General features: G+C 45.5%; 1 protein-coding gene across 11 annotated transcripts in view; it reads left to right on the top strand.

Annotated features, from left to right (window-relative positions):
- Positions 1 to 674: 674 nt before the first annotated feature.
- The window catches only part of ZBTB21 (zinc finger and BTB domain containing 21), a 50,489-nt gene continuing 31,206 nt past the window's right edge, over positions 675 to 19,957 (top strand). For 6 of the 11 annotated variants that reach the window (XR_012160804.1, XR_012160794.1, XR_012160796.1 and 3 more), the window contains exons 1-2: positions 15,156 to 15,726; positions 18,247 to 18,313. The gene's annotated coding sequence lies outside the window, so the exon portion shown is untranslated. Of the gene's footprint in view, positions 868 to 15,155; positions 15,727 to 18,246; positions 18,314 to 19,957 lie in introns of those variants that run through there. The other 5 variants (XR_012160797.1, XR_012160798.1, XR_012160793.1 and 2 more) reach the window with 4 other exon arrangements.

The raw sequence follows: 19,957 nt of genomic DNA on the forward strand, positions 1-19,957 counted from the left end.
GAGTCTGCAGCGAGCCTGAGACCGCAGCTACAGGAGTGGCGATGTCCTGCCCTCTCTAATGTAGTGGACGGCTAACCCTGAACCCCAGCTGCTGTGGAGATCCTACCAACCAAACAGGGGCTGAGGTCTGTGCTGGGTGAGCCCAGCCTCGGCCCCTTGGGGCCTCCCGGGCAAGGCCGCCACAGACAGGGGCTGGATCCTCCTGGGGGCAAGCCCACCGCGGCCCAAGCGGACTCTACTACCCACCTACTGGACCTACTGCCCACCCCCGACTGCCCCCGGGCGCGGCTCGGGGGCCGCGCCCGGGGCTGACCGGTCCCCCCGCAGCTCCCGCGCTGCTGCATCCCCCGCTCAGTCTTGAGCCCGGGTGCCGGCCGTGGTGCCCAGCCCACCCCCGGCGCTGCGAGACGTGCTGCGCACCCAGGGGACGGGGGGATGCTCCGCTCTCAGCCCCCGAGTCTCAGGCCAGGCCCGGCGTGTAGCGGGAAGGCGGCTCCCACCCGACGCAGCGACCCGGGTGAGACTTGGCGAGAGGCGCCTCCCCCGTCCCGCGCAGGGCCGCCGCGCCAAGCGGCAGGGGAAGGGCGCGAGGAGGAGCTGACGGTTGGGGGGATCCCCGGTAACTCCCCCTAACTGCCACCCAGTCCCCAGCGCAAGCGCCTCTCCCGCACCCCCCACTCTGGCGCCGGCCAATCGCAACGCTGCGCACGTGACGAGCGTTCCCTACGATGACCTCATCCCTGGTGTGGGATGACGTCAAATTCAAGATGGATGGAATCACGGCGGTGGCAGCAGCGCGCTCGGGCGAATCGTGAAGGGAGGCGCCGAGGGGGGCAGCAGGGTGGGGTGCGGCTAACGGCGGAGAGGGTGAGTAGCGGCCCCGTCTCGCGCCCGTTTCGGGAGCTGCCCGCGCCGCGCGGGTCTCCCCGTGCACAAAGGCGTCTTTTCCTGACGTAACTCTGAGGTGTTTTTTTTTCCCCCCACCGAGCGGGGCTGCGGTCCCCAAACTCTTCAGTGCGCCTGCGCCACTTACAAAATTAGCCCGTCCCTTATTCGCGCATGCTCCACTTCCGGAGACGGACTAAGCCTGCCCCTTGCGCGTGCACACATCCGCCACATAGACTCATCGAAGCCTCTAGTGCGCCTGTCTGGTGCCCGCAGGGGGCTTCGCAGTCCCTTTTTTCGCGCATGTGTAGTGCAGCTAAAAGAACCTCAAGCTTGCTTAGCTGCGCGTGCGCGGTAGCCAAAATGTGGCCTTTCGCCCTGAGGCGCAGGGCGCTCAGGCGCAAATGTTTCACTGCGCAGGCGGGCTGACGGTGCTTGTGAGGGGACAGGGGCTGCAGGGAGTTGCTCTGAGCATGCGCAATGCCGTGAGCGTGGCCCTGCGTGGGGAGGGGAACTATTGAGTGTAGTGATGTCACTATAGGTGGTGAGAGTGCTCGTGCCTCACCTGCTCCCGCCAGCCCGAGCAGGGAGCTCCCGCACCGGGGCCGTCAGCGGGTGCAAGAGCTGCCGTGTTGCTGGTTAGGGCATCCGTGCCTGGCGTGGGGCCCAGTCACCCCCTGTTTGCGTGGCACCCTGGGCTATCCCTGCTGCATTGGCTTCAGTGCAGCGAATGTAGAGGGCGATGGGCTTCCGTGACAGCGTGGTTTACACTGTATTATATGGAAGCTATAGATCACATTTCGTGTTTCTCTCATCTGAACCATGAAGAAAGAGAACACATTTGTATATGGTAGATTCTCCCTGCTGTGTCTCACAAAAGTGCTATGCTAATGTAAAAATTTAAGAGTAACTGCTGATGAAGTGGGCTGTAGCCCACGAAAGCTTATGCTGTAATAAATTTGTTATTCTATAAGGTGCCACAAGTACTCCTGTTCTTTTTGCCGATTATGCTAACCTTGCTGACTAGTCATGCACACCAGAGCTGGGCGGATAACTGGTGGTTGTTTTTTCCTGTTCGCTGGCAGTTCTGAAACATTGGGGGAAAGAATTTCAGTTTGGATTGAAATGAAACTGAAAATTGTGAAAAATTTCAGCATATCGAAAAAATGTGTTTTGAGTCAAATACAACATGTTGTTTGACCTGGAACTCTTTGTTGTGGGTATTTTTAAAAGGATTCATAAAATGCCAGGAGGAGGAGTAGATGGTGATGGTTGTGTACCAATGCCCTTCTTATAACTTTTAGTTCAGCGTTTAGGCTACTCACCTGGGATATGAACATAAGAATGACCATAGTGAGTCATACCGATAGAAGAAATGACACTGAGCTAAATGGACTAACAGTTGTCAATGCCGGATGCTTCAGAGAGAATTAACAGAACAGGGCAATTAAAAAGTGATCCTGTCGTCTAGTCCTAGCATCCGGCAGTCAGAGGCTTAGGGACACCCAGAGCATAGGGTTGCATCCCGGACCATTTTGGGTAGTAGCCACTGATGGACCTGGCCTCTGTGAATTTATCTAAGTCTTTTTTGAACCCAGTTATACTTTTGGTCTTCACAACATCCTCTGGCAATTAGTTCCACAGGTTGACTCTGCATTGTGAGATGTAGTACCTCTGTTTGTTTGTTTTAAACCTGCTGTATTACTAACTTCATTGGGTTACCCCTGGTTCTTGTGTTATGTGAACAAGTAAATAACACTTTTACTCACTTCATCCACACCATTCTTGATTTTATAGACCTCTATCATATCCCTTATTAATTATCTCTTTTACAAGCAAAACAGTCCCAGTCTTTTTAATCTATCCTCATATGGAAGCTGTTCCACACCCCTAATTACTTTTCTTGCTCTTCTCTGTACCTTGTCCAATTTTATTGCATCTTTTTTGAGATGGAACAACCAGAACTGAGCGCAGTATTCAAGGTGTGGTTGTACCAAGGCTTTATGATTAAGGAAGAGGCACCCCGGGTTAAACTAGCACCACCAAGCCCTAGAGCTCAGGTGACTGGGCCACCAGGAGAGCCCAGGTGGAAAAAGAGAGGGGCTGAAGGCCCACCAGAAGCCACAAAGAGTTGGAGCACTGAGAGAGAAGAGAATTGTGATGTTAGAAGGCCCAAACCAAGAGACTGGGCAAGGCCTAGGGCCCCATACAGATGTTACGCCTGCGGGGAGTGGGGACACATAGCTGCACAGTGTCCCAATGCTGAGGAGCCTATGCAGTGTAACCTGGGGAACTGGGCAGATCCATGCTCCCTAATCCACCTTGTGCGGCTCTCACTAACCCCACATATGTACACCAGACCAGTGAAACTAAATGGGGTAGAGACCACGGCACTGGTTGATTCGGGGAGTGCTATCACGCTTATCTCAGGGAAGCCTGTGAAGCGTAGTCATCTGCTGCAGGCTAAACGTACGGGGATAACAGTTAGTTACTACTCCACCATCCCAGTAAAAATTGAAATCCAGGGGAACACTACTGAGGTAGCAGCAGGTGTAGTCCCTAAACTCCCATACCCGGTGCTGATAGGGAGGGACTTCCCAGAGTTTGGAGACTTTCTCCAGTCCACCTATTGGGAGTAAGAGGGGAATCCTGAAGTTAGTGAGGCATCCACAGTAGATTGTCAACCCCCAGTCTTCTCTGAAATATCACCAGATTTATTTTCCATTCCCAGGCGGGGTAGAAAGATGAAAAGGGAAAGAAGGGCAGCTAAGGCCTTGGGGACTCGGATCCTGACCCAGGGACAGAGGATCGTCCTTGTAGGCAGGTGGACCAAGGTAGCTGGAAAGGAGGCTGCCCTGGAGGAGGAAATGCCCGAGCCTGACCCCCACCCTAATATCTCTGAACCAGGAGAGGAAACAGAGACTGGCCCCCTAGAACTGAGACAGACCAGCCCCAGAAGAGAAAATTTTGGACAGGACCAGGCTGAAGATCAACGGTATGACAACGTTAGGAAGGAGGTGAGCAAAATAGATGGGGTCCTCGTGGAAGGAAAAACGCAGGGACCAGGACCCTACTTCATAATGAAGAAGGATCTCTTGTACCGGGTTGCACCAGTACGGGGGCAGAAGGTACAGCAGCTCCTAGTACCTCAAAAACACCAGAACGCCGTGTTAAGCCTTGCACATGGTCATCTTTTGGGGGGGCATTTAGGAGTAGAGAAGACCCTGGCATGAATCCTACGACGGTTCTTCTGGCCCGGGGTACATGAAGAAGTACAGAGGTATTGTGCCTCCTGCCCGGAGTGTCAGCTGCACAGTCCCCGTCCTCACTTGAGGGCACCTTTAGTACCCCTACCCATCATAGAGGTCCCCCTTGAGTGAATAGCGATGGACCTAGTGGGACCCCTGGAGAAGACAGCTCGGGGCCACCAATATATACTTGTTGTTTTGGACTATTCTGTTTGCTATCCAGAAGCCGTCCCCCTGCGGAACACAGTCTTTAAAACGATAGCCAAAGAGTTGGTGGGGATCTTTGCCCGAGTGGAGCTACTGAAGGAAATATTAACAGACCAAGGAACCCCATTTATGTCGAAGCTAATGAAGGACCTCTGTACGCTGCTCCATATACATACCCTGAGGACTTCAGTCTATCATCTGCAGACCAATGGGCTGGTAGAAATATTTAACTGAACCCTCAAGGCAATGATAAGGAAAGTGGTAAGTCAGGACGGGAAGGATTGGGACACCCTACTACCTTACCTTAAGTTTGCCATCCGGGAGGTACCTCAACTGGGTTTTCCCCCTTTGAGTTATTATACGGGTGCCATCCCCATGGCATACTAGATATCTCCAAAGAGATCTGGGAAGAGGAACCCAGTAAGGGGTATAATAGAACATGTATTGCAGATACGAGACCGGATAGCCCGGGTCACCCCTATTATACGGGAACATTTGGAAAAGGCGCAGGAGGCCCAGCAAACCCACTGCAATCTCCAGGCAAAAGTCCGACAGTTCCAACCAGGGGTCAGGTGACTGTGTTGGTACCCATGGCAGAAAGCAAGCTTCTGGCCTAATGGCAGGGGCCCTATGAGGTGGTTGAACCTGTGGGGGAAGTAATCTACAAGGTGTGGCAACCAGGACGCTGGAAACAAGAACAAATTTATCACATTAACCTCTTGAAACCTTGGAACCAGGGAGAGGCATGTGTGGTAGCCCAAGAGGCCCCAATCCAGGGAAATAACATGCAGGAGCAGATCAGGATATCCCCTGATCTAACACCAAACCAGAAGAAGGAGCTAACTGAGATGATCAACCGGTATCAGGACGTATTTTCAACCAAACCAGGCCGGACCACCGAAACATATTACCACATTATCACAGACCCTGGGGCAAAAGTAACTTTAAGGCCCTACCGGGTCCCAGCAGCAAAAAGGGAGGAGATCAAGGCAGAGGTAAAAAGGATGTTGGAACTAGGAGTCATTAAAGAGTCCCACAGTCAATGGTCGAGCCCGATTGTGTTGGTGCCTAAACCCGATAGCACCACTAGATTTTTGTAATGACTTCCACCGGCTGAACGAGATATCCAGATTTGATGCATACCCCATACCCTGCATCGATGATTTAGTTGATCTTCTGGGCAATGCCCGATTTTTGACCACCCTTGATTTAACAAAGGGATACTGGCAGATTCCCCTTACCAAAGATGCAAAAGAAAAGACGGAATTCTTGACACCAGAGGGTCTGTTTCAATATACTGTTCTTCCTTTTGGACTGCATGGGGCACCTGCCACCTTCCAGCGTCTTATGGACAGGCTCCTGCAGCCCCATACCAATTATGCAGCTGCATACCTGGATGATGTAATTATCCATACCCCAGACTGGGAGACCCAGTTGGAAAAAGTAGAAGCGGTTCTGGACACGCTAAGATGGGCTGGCTTTACAGTCAATCCAGCCAAATGTGCTGTAGGGTTAGCAGAGGCTAAATACCTTTGGCTACATTGTAGGAAGTGGCATGGTCTAGCCCCAACTGGACAAACTGGAAGCTATCCAAAATTGGCCCCAGCCAAATCGGAAACAACAAGTCCGGGCATTCCTGGGGGTGGTGGGGTACTACCAGCGATTTATTCCCCATTGTGCTACCAGAGTGAGTCCCCTGGCAGACCTGATAAAAGCCCGGGGTCCGGACATGGTGAAGTTGACTGACACTGCAGAGAATGCATTCACGGATCTACAAACAGCTCTCTGCAGTAACCCCGGGCTTATAGCCCCGGACTTGAACAAAGAGTTCATTTTACAAATAGATGCGTCTGAAGTAGGATTGGGAGCTGTCCCATCACAGATGGTCGGAGACAAAGAACACCCAATCCTCTACCTCAGCAGGAAACTCCTCCCGAGAGAGCAGAAGTATGCAGTGGTTGAGAGAGAGTGCCTTGCTGTGAAATGGGCCATGGAAACACTTTGTTATTACCTACTGGGATGACGGTTTACCCTTGTGACTGATCTTGCACTTCTCCAGTGGATGCAGCAAAATAAAGAGAAGAATGCAAGGGTGACCAGATGGTTCCTGTCTTTACAACCTTTCCAATTCAACACCGGGCCAGAAGCCACCATGGCAACGCAGATGGCTTATCGCGAGTACACTGCCTGATGTCCCACGTGGCCTAACCCTGTGGTGTTGAGCAGGGGGGTCGGGCGGGGAGCGAGATATGTGACAGGGTCAGGCCAGATGGCTACAAGAGAATGGTCGAAGGTAGATGCATTAGTTCCAGGTTAAGCAGGTCCCTTTTTCCTGGGTAAGATAACAGGGACTATTCCAGAACACTCAGGAACTTTCTAGAACTAATTAAGGCAGACTTATTAGGACACCTGTAGCCAATTGGGAAGCTGCTAGAATTAATTAAGTCTAATCAGGACACGTGGTTTACAAAGGCTGTCACTCCAGTTAGTGAGTGTGTGCGCGTAAGGAGCTGGGAGCGAGAGGACGTGCTGCTGGAGGACTGAGGAGTACAAGCGTTAACAGACATCAAGAGGAAGGTCCTGTGGTGAGGACAAAGAAGGTGTTGGGAGGAGGCCATGGGGAAGTAGCTCAGGGAGTTGTAGCTGTCGCACAGCTGTTCCAGAAGGCACTCTAGACAGCTGCAGTCCACAGGGCCCTGGGCTGGAACCCAGGGTAGAGAGCGGGCCTGGGTTCTCCCCAAACCTCCCAACTTGGGACCCAGCACAGAAGGTTCCACCAGAGGGGAAGGTCTCTGAGCTGTTCCCCGACCCACATGGTGGATCAGCAGGGATTGTTCTTATTCTTTTTTTCCCATGCTGGCCAATGATGAGATTATCTGAGTGAACAGCAGGTTTGAGGCACAAAAGTGGCCAAAGTGAGGGCTACTGTGAATCTCTGAGGCGAGCAAAATCCGCCAATAAGTACAGGACCCACCAAGGTAGAGGAAGAACTTTGTCAGAAAGGATAATGGAAAGAGCAATGGTTACATATAAAACAAAGACATTTCTTGGAGGCTAAACTTGACTTTAACAGGCTAAAACTCTTGTTTAAAGCACTTTCTCACCTAAAGCAGTCTCCCAGCATCAACCAACCAACATGGCTGGCATTCACCTTTCACAAATGCAAAAAGCACTGTCCTTTTTGCTCCGTCTATGGTCGATGATGTGTCCTTTTTTCGTTGTTTTATATTCCCAGAGTTCATTGTTGTGTCCCCAGAATCAGGATTAGCCCCTTGGTTTAGACTCTAGTACCGGTCTTCCCATCCCCATTTACTCCATAAGCAGATTTGGCTTCCATTGTGTTAGTTTACAATGCTTACTGTACATAGCCAACAGGGAGACAGATGAATCAGCTTCCTTTATCTTACTCAAAACCTGTTAGTCAACCTTGCCTTGATTTAAACATATGTTTAATACATATGCACGACTTCATAAATATCCGTACCTACATCATTCGGTGATTGAGGATCAGTGTGATTCCAGCTTTTGTTTATGATCTCACATGACAGTCTTTATAGATAATTATTATCACAGCAATGTGTTGAGTGTCATGAATTTGTCAGGCCTGTCGGGCTACTGTTACAGAACAGTGAACCCTTTACCAGTTGGCATGGAGGGGTTCTTAGGGTCGCACCTGAACCATCTTTGTTAAAATAAGTAGATTGGACTTTTTTGGTCTATATTCGTGCCTACATCATTCAGTGATTATGAGGCTCAATGTGCCTGTTCTCCAATCCTGTAATCCTCGTGGCTCCTCCCCGAATCCTCTCCAATCTATCAACATCCCTCAAATTGTGAACTTCCGAACTCCTAGATGAGTGCCCTACCGACCAGGCTATAGAATCATTCTCTCTTTCTCTCTCTGCCCCAATGACTGTTCCTGTCATTACGAATGACTACAAATTACCACTTCTAAAGACAATAACACCATCTCCAGACATTTTTCAAATGGCACCTAAGTCCTCCCAAAAAAAGTTTTGGTGAAAACTATTCGATTAACTCTTTATCGCATTCACAAATAGCTTGAGGTCACTCAAAATTGCATTTTTCATTGAATAAACTATTTGTCCAAAAAACTTAACTTAGCTCTAAGGCACACACAAATACTAAAAGATTAACGTGTAATGTATTTATTGGTCTGAGTTTGGGATGGCTTCATTGTTCAAAAGTAGCAAAGCTGCATTCCAAGCTCAGGTAAATAAAGCCTTTATTTCACCACACACCATCATGTACTCTATATTTTACAGAAAAGCTATTTTATATATTTGTAAACTTTTAATGGTGTGGTGTGGTGTTTTGTTTTTCGGTTTTTTGGTAAAGCTTTGCTTGTAACTCCAGGGTTGTCTTAATACCATTAATCCAATTATACAGGCCTCAGAGAGAGAAAGATGGCAGGGGGGGAAGTACTAATATATTTTTTAAAAGCCTCTAAAATGATTTAAAATAGTTTTTTCTATAAAGGTAGGACACTGCATTTTTTCAAGGCCAATTTTCATGACAAGTCAGATGAAATGAACACTGTACAACACTGGAAAGCCTGGAATCACAGTTTTCCACTGGCATAAGGACAGTTTTTTTCTTTTTCCTGATTGTGTGAGATATTGGATTTTAAAGTCACCTGTCAAGGAGTGTAATTTATCTAGGAACCCATAGTAGTGTAAATTTGGAAGACCAGGCTACATTTTGGGCAAAAGGAAACTCTTGTGATAGATGCTATTTTAAAAATTAAAAAAGCCTATTTGAAACTGCTCAGGTTTTTTTTCATTTTGGTAGTCTCAGAATGTAAGGATTAGTAATAGACTGCAGGTGAAAAGGACAAGATGCAGTTTCTCAGATGGTTGTAAAATTTAACATATGGATGGCATTGTCATATTTAGTATGAATAGATGTAGAATTGGTGTGTGTATGTACAATTAACACTGCATTAATGTAGTTTTTTATTAAGCTTGAAGTTAAAATAATCTAAAGTTTAAGGTTTCGATAGCAATGTTAATGTGGGGGGGGGATGAGAGAGAGTTGTATGAATAAAATCAATTTAACTATTAAAGCAGGAGTAGCAAATGCTACAATATAGGAAGAGCTGGTAGCATTGTCTATAAAGATTGCCCAACACTTCCCCATTATAAGTCCCTGTTTTTGTTGCTTGTAACTTTGCTACACTTTAACAGTTTGAACTGAAATATTTTGTGTTGGATTTCTCTCTCAAGATGAATGATTTTGTGGCAGCAGGAATTTGAGCCAAAATGATTTAGCTGTTTCTGAGAATGAGGCAAGACAAAAATAAGTTGTATGTACATGTTAAAGTTCTTGTGACCTTTTATTTTAGAAACTCCCAATCCATTAGAGCAGGAATTCAAAATTAGGCAGGGGGAGGCCTTTGTGTTAGGGAGGTTCCTTTTTCCATTCCCAAGAAAATAACCTAAATTGGGCCAAAGTATTAACCGTTGAAGAATTGTAGTCTGCATGTGCTCAGTAGACGTTTGCTAGAGCTTCACAGTCAAATGCCAAAGATTCTGTCTGCATGTCAGCCCAGGGCATAGCAGGACTTTCCCCATCCCTGCAGGTGTGAGCTGCTGCAGACTCTGCCAAAGCTGGGGCCCAGGTTTGTGCATCAGAACGGAAAGCAGGGAACATTTCTCTTCTCCTGTGCCATCAATACTTTCCCCTTTGCTGGGCCCAGGCAGTGTTGAAGTGGAAGCTACCTGATTCAAATTTAGAGGGTACAAGAGCTAGACTGGAAGTGAGAGGAGGGAAGATAGGAATAGATAGGGACAAGGAGCCTGGGTTGGGGAGACATGGGACTGAAGGATGGCAAGTGGGGAGAGGTAAACTGGGACTGAGAGTTGGGATGTGGCGGAGGCTGGGGAACAAGATTGGGAACCAGGGGATTGGCGTATGGAGATAGGAGGGAGAGACAAATCTGATGGGGATGCCAGGTCTGGGAAGACAACTGGGACTGGCTGGACAAAGAGATTGGGACAAGGAACCAAGAAGGTGGGTGGGGATAAGGATACTGAAGCTTAACGAGAAGACTGAGTCTGGGGACAGGTATGGTGAGGGGGACAGTGAATTTAATTTTAAATTTCAGGCCAAATGGAGAAATTTTCACAAAGTTATGAGCAATTAATAATTATGAGTCACAGTTATTATCACTGAAGTTTTGAAATCTTAACAATAGTAGTTGCTAATAGTGACTTATAATATTCTTCAGTTTTGAAATACACAAATGAAAACTGTTGACTTTCCAGATCTGCAAAGTACCATTATTAACAGTGAGTGAAGGCTCATTCAGAAGGCTGTCACCTTCTAAATTTAGTGAATTGTTTCATAAAAAATAATAGTACTTGCACCTTCCATCTGAGGATCTCAGAAAACTAATTCTCTACAAACACAGCAAAATCCTTCATCACAGATGGAAAAGGGTGTAACATACTCTGCTTTAAAATCCATCCTCAGTTCAAAAGAGATCTCCTCCTCAACTCTGTCCCTAATGGCTCTCTGTCAGTGTAAGACCAGTCTCCATAAAGCAGTCGCTCCCCCCTCCCCCCAATGATTATGAAATTTGGGACAGCAGGTCTTTTTTTTTTTCTTTCACATAGTTGAAAGAAGGGAAATGTATTTTGTACTGTCTTCACTGAATGAAGCTTTTATGTGTCATGTCATTCTGGAGCAGATCATGTACATCTCAAAAACTGAGTCATTCAAGGAACAAGAAACAAAAGCTTGTTTTTATGTTAGGCACCTGCTCCACTCTCCCATGTTTTTTCTTTTTTCTTTTTCATAATATTGTGATTAATCTCCCCTACCAAATTTTACTCATCTGGAATGGATGAAGAATTCCGTCATTTTGGATTATTTAAATCTCTCTCTTATGTTGAAGAATTTTGTTGTAGTGCTTCAATGAAACATTAAAATCTTGCTCCCTAATTTAGTTAAAAATGCCCCTTTATTTAAATTGTCACAAATTGAGAGTACACCCTATGGAAACCTGTTTCCCACAGTCTACATTGAATGAAGGTTTCAAAAATACTTCAATGTGAGCTCTGATCGTAGGGCAATTCATGTACATTTCTTAAACTGAATTCTTTAAGAAAGGTAAAAGCATTTTGGGGCACCTACTTCACTCTCCTCCTCTTTTTCTACATTATCTTCAAAAGCAATTAAAATAAGCAGTTTTAAGAAATCTCTGGCAAAAATGCCTTTAAATATGTGTATGCATTTTTTTCCTAATTTTAGGATACTTTTTTCTTAATTTGTAAAACTTTTATTAGATTAGTTGGAGGTATTATATTAAAGGGTAGTGTTTACAGTGGTATTTCTCATCTTTTCATGTACATGCATAATTTCGTTAACATTAATTGAAAGCACCAACTGATATTTATCGGTGGCAGGAGCTGACTTTGGGTCCAATTCTGTTCACATTGAAGTCAATAACAAAACTCTCATTGTGTTCTGTAGGAGCCGGGTAGGGTCCTTTGTTATAATGTATTCAGGTTATACTGGACACAGAGTAAGAACACAATTTCTACATCTCCTAGAATTTAAAGTTTCAGAGCAGCAGCTGTGTTAGTCTGTATCCACAAAAAGAACAGGAGTACTTGTGGCACCTTAGAGACTAACAAATTTATTTGAGCATACGCTTTTGTGGGCTACAGCCCACTTCATCGGATGCATAGAATGGAACATATAGTAAGAAGATATACGCATACAGAGAACATGAAAACGTGGAGTAAGAGGCTAATTAATTAAGATGAGGTATTATCAGCAGGAGAAAAAATATTTGTAGTGATAATCAAGATGGCCAGTTTAGACAGTTGACAAGAAGGTGTGAGGATACTTAACATGGGAAAATAAATTCAATATTTGTAATGACACAGCCACTCCCAGTCTCTATTCAAACCCAAGTTAATGGTATCTAGTTTGCATATTAATTCAACCTGGGCAGTTTCCATCAGATCATCTAATTTGATTTACATATACAGGCCACTAAATTTCACCCAAATCCCCCTATATGAAACCCAAAGACTAGTGTCAAGGTTTCTTCCCCACTCTGAACTCTAGGGTACAGATATGGGGACCTGCATGAAATACCCCCTAAGCTTATTTTTACCAGCTTAGGTTAAAACTTCCCCAAGGTACAAACTATTTTACCTTTTGCCCTTGGACTTTATTGCCGCCAACACCAAGCATCTAACAAATATATAACAGGGAAAGAGCCCACTTGGAAACATCTTTTCCCCCCCAAAATATCCTCCCAAACCCTACACCCCCTTTCCTGGGGAAGGCTTGCTAAGAATCCTCGCCAATTTGTACAGGTGAACACAGACCCAAACCCTTGGATCTTAAGAACAATGAAAAAGCAATCAGGTTCTTAAAAGAGAATTTTAATTAAAGAAAAAGTAAAAGAATCACCTCTGTAAAATCAGGATGGTAAATACCTTACAGGGTAATTGGATTCAAACATAGAGAATCCCTCTAGGCAAAACCTTAAGTTACAAAAAGACGCAAGAACAGGAATATACATTCCATTCAGCACAATTTATTTTATCAGCCATTTAAACAAAACAGAATCTAACACATATCTAACTAGATTGCTTATTAGCCCTTTACAGGAGTTCTGACCTGCATTCCTGCTCTGGTCCCGGCAAAATCAACACACGGACAGAGAGAACCTTTGTTTCCCCCCGCTTCAGCTTTGAAAGTATCTTGTCTCCTCATTGGTCATTTTGGTCAGGTGCCAGTGAGGTTATCCTAGCTTTTTAACCCTTTACAGGTGAAAGGGTTTTTCCTCTGGCCAGGAGGGATTTAAAGGTGTTTACTCTTCCGTTTATATTTATGACAACTAGTTTCCCCAAGATTGAAATGTTTTGGGCTAACTAAACTATGAGCCACAGGCAGAAAACAGGAGAGATGCAGATGCCACCAGTGCCTGAGGCCCCTGCAGTGGCAGGGAAATGATTAAATGAGAGATGCCCAAATGATCCCAGCAGGTGAACCATGCCCCATGCTACAATGGAAGGTGAAAACCCCTTGAGCTTCCTGTCAAACTGAGCTGGTGCAAAATTCCTTCCTGACCCAAATCTGGGATCTGTATGACCCTGTATCACCCTGGGTGCGTGAGCAAGTCAGGCATCTAGAAAGACACGCCAGCCAGGCATTTTCTGCATGACCTCAGGGCACTGGTCCACCAGTGTCCCATCTCGAGCTATGACCAATTTAAGTTGCATCAGAGGAAGGAGATTAAAAAAAAAAATGCATCAAGCCAATTGGGGGGTGCGGAGGGAGGCCCCTGCAGATGCCTGCCTGAAGCCTGATATTTGATTGTAGTCACTATCCTAATACAGAACTACAAGTGTTATGAGCCAATACATGTTTATTTCCCACTCATATGGAAAAGAACACTTGTTTAGAAAATATGCAAAGGAGCTTGTTCAAAATTAACTTTTATTTGGAAGTGGAGGGGAATGTCCCTCATATACCTGTGTGACAAAATTCCTGCTCTACCTTGGTGGGTCTTGTGCTTATTGGTGGATTTGCTCGCCTTGGAGCTTCACGGCAACCCTCAGCTTGGCCGTTTTTCTGAACCCACAGTCCAGCCTGCCCCTTTTGTTGGGTGCTTTCAGAGGGGGGAATTGTTGGTGACACTCGGGCGTGGCGCCAGGTAACTCAAGGGGGTGGCAGACCTTGAGAGTCAATGAAGCCCCCTCGCTCTGGACCACCAGGTAACTCGGGAAGCGTGGAAGACCACGAGAGTCGAGGAAACCCCCAGCCCCCTGGCCCCCAGCTCTGGGCCCAGGCAAGCTTGAACACTTCCCTCCCCTGAAGCTAATGAGAAAACAGTTGTGATTGGTTGCTGTGTTACACATTGTATATGCTGCTGTTTTTACTTTGTAAGTGTGTTATGCAAATAAAAAAATATCTTTTTTCTTCAAAAAAAAAAATTACTCTCCTATAGCCATCTGGCCCTACCCTGTCACACCTGTCATAAGGATTAGGTTCTCCCAATTTACTCCAGCATCAAACCACCAGCTATCTTCCCATTACCATCCATATCATCTGTCACGGCTACCACTGTTTTGCCTCTGGCTCAGGACAGCTGGATGGAGTTTCCTTTGGAACCCATCAAACTGCTCTTACATCACTTAAGGGGAGGAATCGCAAGAGAGAGAGATGAGGTGTTTTTCCCAGAATCCTCTCATCCCTCAGATTGTAGTTCCTTAGGCTTGGTTGACACACAGTTTTTGTGCCTATTTCAGTTAGGGGTATGATTGACTGACTGATTTAACCAACATAGTTATACAGGTACAAACCCTAGAGTGGATATAGTTATACTAAGATAAAAAATGTCTTAGACTGGTATAGCTTATTCCCCTTCCCATATGAAATAAGCAATACTAGTATAACTTTGCTCAGACTGGGGAGGCAGAGGGTGTGTTGTACTGTGGTAACAATACTGGTATAGTTGAAACAGTAAAACTTTGGTGTGTAGACATGCCTTTTAATGCAGGGGTGGGCGAACTTTTTGGCCCAAGGGCCACATCAGGTTTGTGAAACTGTATGGAGGGCCGGGTAGGGAAGGCTGTGCCTCTGCAAACAGCCTGGCCTCCGCCCCCATCCACTCCCTCACACTTCCCACCCCCTGACTGCCCCCCCCCGGGAACCCCTGCCCCTCAGGCAATCCCCTCCCCTCTCTCCCCCGCCCCCCAGGCAATCCCCTCCCCTCTCTCCCCCGCCCCCTTATCATGCCACTCACAGCAGCAAGAGCTTGCAGCCACGCTGCCCGGTAGGAGCAGCAGGCCAGAGCGCTGGTGGCACAGCGAGGCTGCAGGGGAGGGCGGAGGCAGTAGGGGAAGGGCCGGGGACTAGCCTCCCCAGCCGGGAGCTCAGGGGCCAGGCAGGATGGTCTCACGGGCTGTAGTTTGCCCAGCTCTGCTTTAATGTGTAGTGTCAGTTTAAGAGAGAAAATGATGTAATTTGAGCTATGATAGATTGCTTCAGATTTTATTGAGTAGCCTTCCCCATATGCTTGAGACACACCCATTAAAGGGTACCTACAGAGGAGGGAAAATTGGGCTTGTGCCCCTCTGTGGATTCATGATGCAAAAATAAGGTCTGTTTTTTCTGCTTGTTTTAATATTAGAATTTCAGGTCTTGTATATTAAGGAAGACTCAGTGATGCCTATAGTGTTAATGAAATGACAACATCATAAAAGTCAAGAGTGAAAATTGAGCAACTGAGAGAAGAAGGAATTTTTAGACTGCTTAAGCTCCTTTGGTTTTTGTTTATACCTATTTAACTTCAAATGATAAATGTTTTGGATGAGGATTCGACACACTTTCAACTGAGGTATTGGAACTCACAGTAAACATCTATTGAAACCATGTTCTAAGATTTATAAGAAGTTTATTTTTCAACCTTTCTGGTTTCTTCTTAATATATCCTAAAGAAGCAAAAAAAAAAAAGTTAAAAGCTCAGTATTTTAAATATCCTTTACATGTCACCTTGAAGTCTCTGTTGCTTGCTTTTTTTTTTCCCCCTTTAAAAAAAAAATACTCCTGAAAGCCCCAATTCTGATTTGCTATGCATTAAGCTGAGGTGGAAAAGTGCTCTGCACCAAGTTGTGTGTGGCTTAATATATCAGGATCTGAGTTATTCCCTCCCAAAACTACCTGGGGGTTCTAATATAAGTCACACTTGTAGAATGCTGCTTTGTACGTATACAGAGAGAGATTTAAAACTGTTATGTTTATAAATATAAATTGACTTGTTACTTCTCACATGGATTGGACGGTGTCAAGGGTCCTTCTCCACTCTGAACTCTAGGGTACAGATGTGGGGACCTGCATGAAATATCCCCTAAGCTTATTTTTACCAGCTTAGGTTAAAAACTTCCCTAAGGTACAAACTATTTTACCTTTTGCCCTTGGACTTTATTGCTGCTGCCGCCAAGCCTCTAACAAAAATAACAGGGAAAGAGCCCACTTGGAAATGTCTTCCCCCCAAAATATCCCCCCAAACTCTACACCCCCTTTCCTGGGGAAGGCTTGCTAAGAATCCTCGCCAATTTGTACAGGTGAACACAGACCCAAACCCTTGGATCTTAAGAACAATGAAAAAGCAATCAGGTTCTTAAAAGAGAATTTTAATTAAAGAAAAAGTAAAAGAATCACCTCCGTAAAATCAGGATGGTAAATACCTTACAGGGTAATTGGATTCAAACATAGAGAATCCCTCTAGGCAAAACCTTAAGTTACAAAAAGACACAAGAACAGGAATGTACATTCCATTCAGCACAACTTATTTTATCAGCCATTTAAACAAAACAGAATCTAACACATATCTAACTAGATTGCTTATTAGCCCTTTACAGGAGTTCTGACCTGCATTCCTGCTCTGGTCCCAGCAAAAGACAACACAGACAGAGAGAACCCTTTTTTTCCCCCCGCTCCAGCTTTGAAAGTATCTTGTTTCCTCATTGGTCATTTTGGTCAGGTGCCAGCGAGGTTGTCTTAGCTTCTTAACCCTTTACAGGTGAAAGGGTTTTTCTTCTGGCCAGGAGGGATTTAAAGGTGTTTACCCTTCCCTTTATATTTATGACAGACGGTGTCGGTAGAAAGAGACATGTAGAGGTTCAGGAGTCTGATGTGAGCAGTAGGCTGAGAGGATGTAATGATTTATTGCTCACCCAGCAATAAAAAGGGAAAGATTGGGCGGGGGAGGGGATAACAGGTACTTACAAGATGGAAACAGAAGCAGCCAGCTGTAAAATGCCCACTTCATGCATGTACTTGGCTCTGAAGAATTTAAAGGGCAACCTGAAAGGCTTTTGAGAAGAAAAGGATCCCATATGATGATAACCCTGTAGTGGGAACCTGTCCTGTCTTTGGAATATCATAGCTTTTATCTCCTCTATAATATAGCAATCTCCTTTCTCCCAGGAGATTATAAAATCTCATTTTTATTCAACTGGTCAAATACTAATAATCTCTGCTGACAGCATACTTAAAAGCCTAAGAATGTTTTCCGTAATAATTCACATAGTAATAGTAGCTGAATTCCCATTTCATTACATTTTGGAGAAAGACAGAATCCCTAAACTGAAGGGAATAATAACAATAAATTTCATTCCAAATCCCTCAAAATCCTTTCCTAAATTATAGTTCAAATAGTACAACCCCAAACTTACTATATAGCTTCAAAGTTTCTCTTTACACCCAGAAGGAGACTCTCTTTTTTTTTTTTTTTTTTTTTTAAATATCGCATTACTGGTGACGGGGAAAGCATCAGGTTGTATCTACTCCATATTGCAATTTAATAAGAGTGGTGTCTATCATAGAATATTTACATAGCAAAATAAACAGAACTCCCTTCTTGTGCATCTCGAGTGTCCTGATGAATAACAGGAGAGTCATCTTTTCTGGTGATATGGACATTTTAGCCACAACCACGTTAATATGAATAACTTATTACTACTAGTGTCAGTCACAGGCCACATCTGTCCCTCACTAGAGCTAACTAAGGGCATGTCTACACTACAATCTTAAGTCAATTTAAGTTTGAAGTCGACATCCAGCCGCTACAATAATTAAGTCAGTAGTGCATGTCCACACCACACTTCTTATATCTGTGAAGCACGTCCTCACTAGCAGCACTTGCATCCGTGCTGAGAGCAGTGCACTGTGGGTAGCTATCTCACAGTGCAACTCTCCGCAGGGGGTTTGGGGAAGGGATTGCAATGCCTCATGGGACCAAAACATTTTTTCAGGGAGGACTGGGAATATGGCTTCAGTATCCTAGGATGAAGCTTTCTCCATCCCTCCCTGATCTAAACTGCAACGTATAATGTTTCACGCCTTTTTTCGAAAGGACGGCATAGCTGCGTGTACGCCATCTCCTGAGAGGCATGGATCCTGCACCTCTGTGCACTGTTGTGGTGAGTATTACAAACACCGCGCATCTTATCCTGCAGTATTTCCAGAGTCAGGAGAGGAGTCACCATGTGTAACATTGCAATGTCCTTCAAGCAGCCCTGCTGGAAGCCATAGAATGAAACAATTCCCAGTTGCTGCTGGCAGTCCACTGAACACAGTGGAGCGCCGTTTCTGGTTCTAAGAAACAAGCAGTGACTGGGGATCACATCGTTATGCAGTTATGGGATGATGATCAGTGGTTGCAGAACTTTCATATGCACAAGGCCGCTTTCCAGTAACTGTGTGCAGAGCTCTCCCCAGCCCTGCAATGCAACGACACTAAAATGAGACCTGCTCTGACAGTGGAGAAGTGAGTGGCAATCACTGTGTGGAAGCTTTTGATACCAGACTGCTACCAGTCACTGGGGAATCAGTTTGGAGTTGGTAAATCCACTGTGAGGGCTGTTGTGATCCAACTATGCAGGACCATTTATTGCCTTTTGGTAAGAAGGGTAGTGACTGTTGGTAATGTGCAGAACATACTGGGTGGTTTTGCTGCAGTGGGGTTCCCTAGCTGCAGTGGGACGATAGGGATGTGTGTGCCATCTATCTTGGCACCAGACCACCTTGCCAAAGAGTACATAAACAGAAAGGGATGCTTTTTAATGGTGTTGCAAGCATCAGGGGATCACCAGAGGCCTTTTACCTACATCAGCGTGGGGTGGTCAGGGAAGGTGCATGATGCCTGCATCTTTAACAACACGGGTCTGTTCAGAAAGCTGCAAGTGGGGACTTCCTTTCCAGAACACAAAATAACCATTGGTGACTTTAAAATGCCAAAACTGATCCCGAGAAAGGCAGCCTACCCTTGCTCTCATGGCTCATGAAGCTGGACACTGGACACCAGCAAGGAACAGTTCAACAATAGGCTGAGCAGGTCCAGAATGGTGGTTGAATGTGCCTTTGGCCATTTAAAGGGTCACTGGTGCAGTCTGTTTACTAGCTTAGACTTCAGTGAAAGCAATATCCCCTAGTTGTAGCTGTCTGCTGTGTGCTCCATAAAATCTGTGAGACAAAGGGTTAGAAGTTTCCACAGGAGTAGGGGGTAGAGGCAGATAGTCTTGTCTGCTGATTTTGAGCAGCCAGATACTAGAGCAATAAGAGGAGCACATCATGGAGCACTGTGTCTCAGGGAGGCTTTGAAAACCTGATTTAGTAATGACCCCTAGTAATGTGCACTGCTTCTTGAATTATGCCTTCCCTTACTGTGAACCTTGCTGTGCCTGCTGGGTTTCTGTCTCCAGCAAATGCCCTCTGTTTCTGTAGTTTCCTTGTACCTCTCCTTCCTCCGTGGTGTGAAGTAATAAAGATTATTTCATTCTCAGGACCTGTAGTTTTATTGCACAAACATATTGGAAGTGAAAGATCAGGAAAATAATAAAAGGAGTACTTGTGGCACCTTAAAGATGAACAAATTTATATGAGCATCTCGAAGAGTCTCTAAGGTGCCACAAGTACTCCTTTTCTTTTTGCGGATACAGACTAATATGGCTGCTACTCTGAAACCTGTCAGGAAAATAGTGTAACCTGGGACAGTCATTAGAATAAAATTTGGAGGGGAAAAACACTGTGATCTTTTCTTTTAAATACCGTGGCCTTGCCTGTCA

The sequence above is a fragment of the Lepidochelys kempii genome, chromosome 1, assembly GCF_965140265.1.
Source record: "Lepidochelys kempii isolate rLepKem1 chromosome 1, rLepKem1.hap2, whole genome shotgun sequence".
NCBI lineage: Eukaryota > Metazoa > Chordata > Testudines > Cheloniidae > Lepidochelys > Lepidochelys kempii.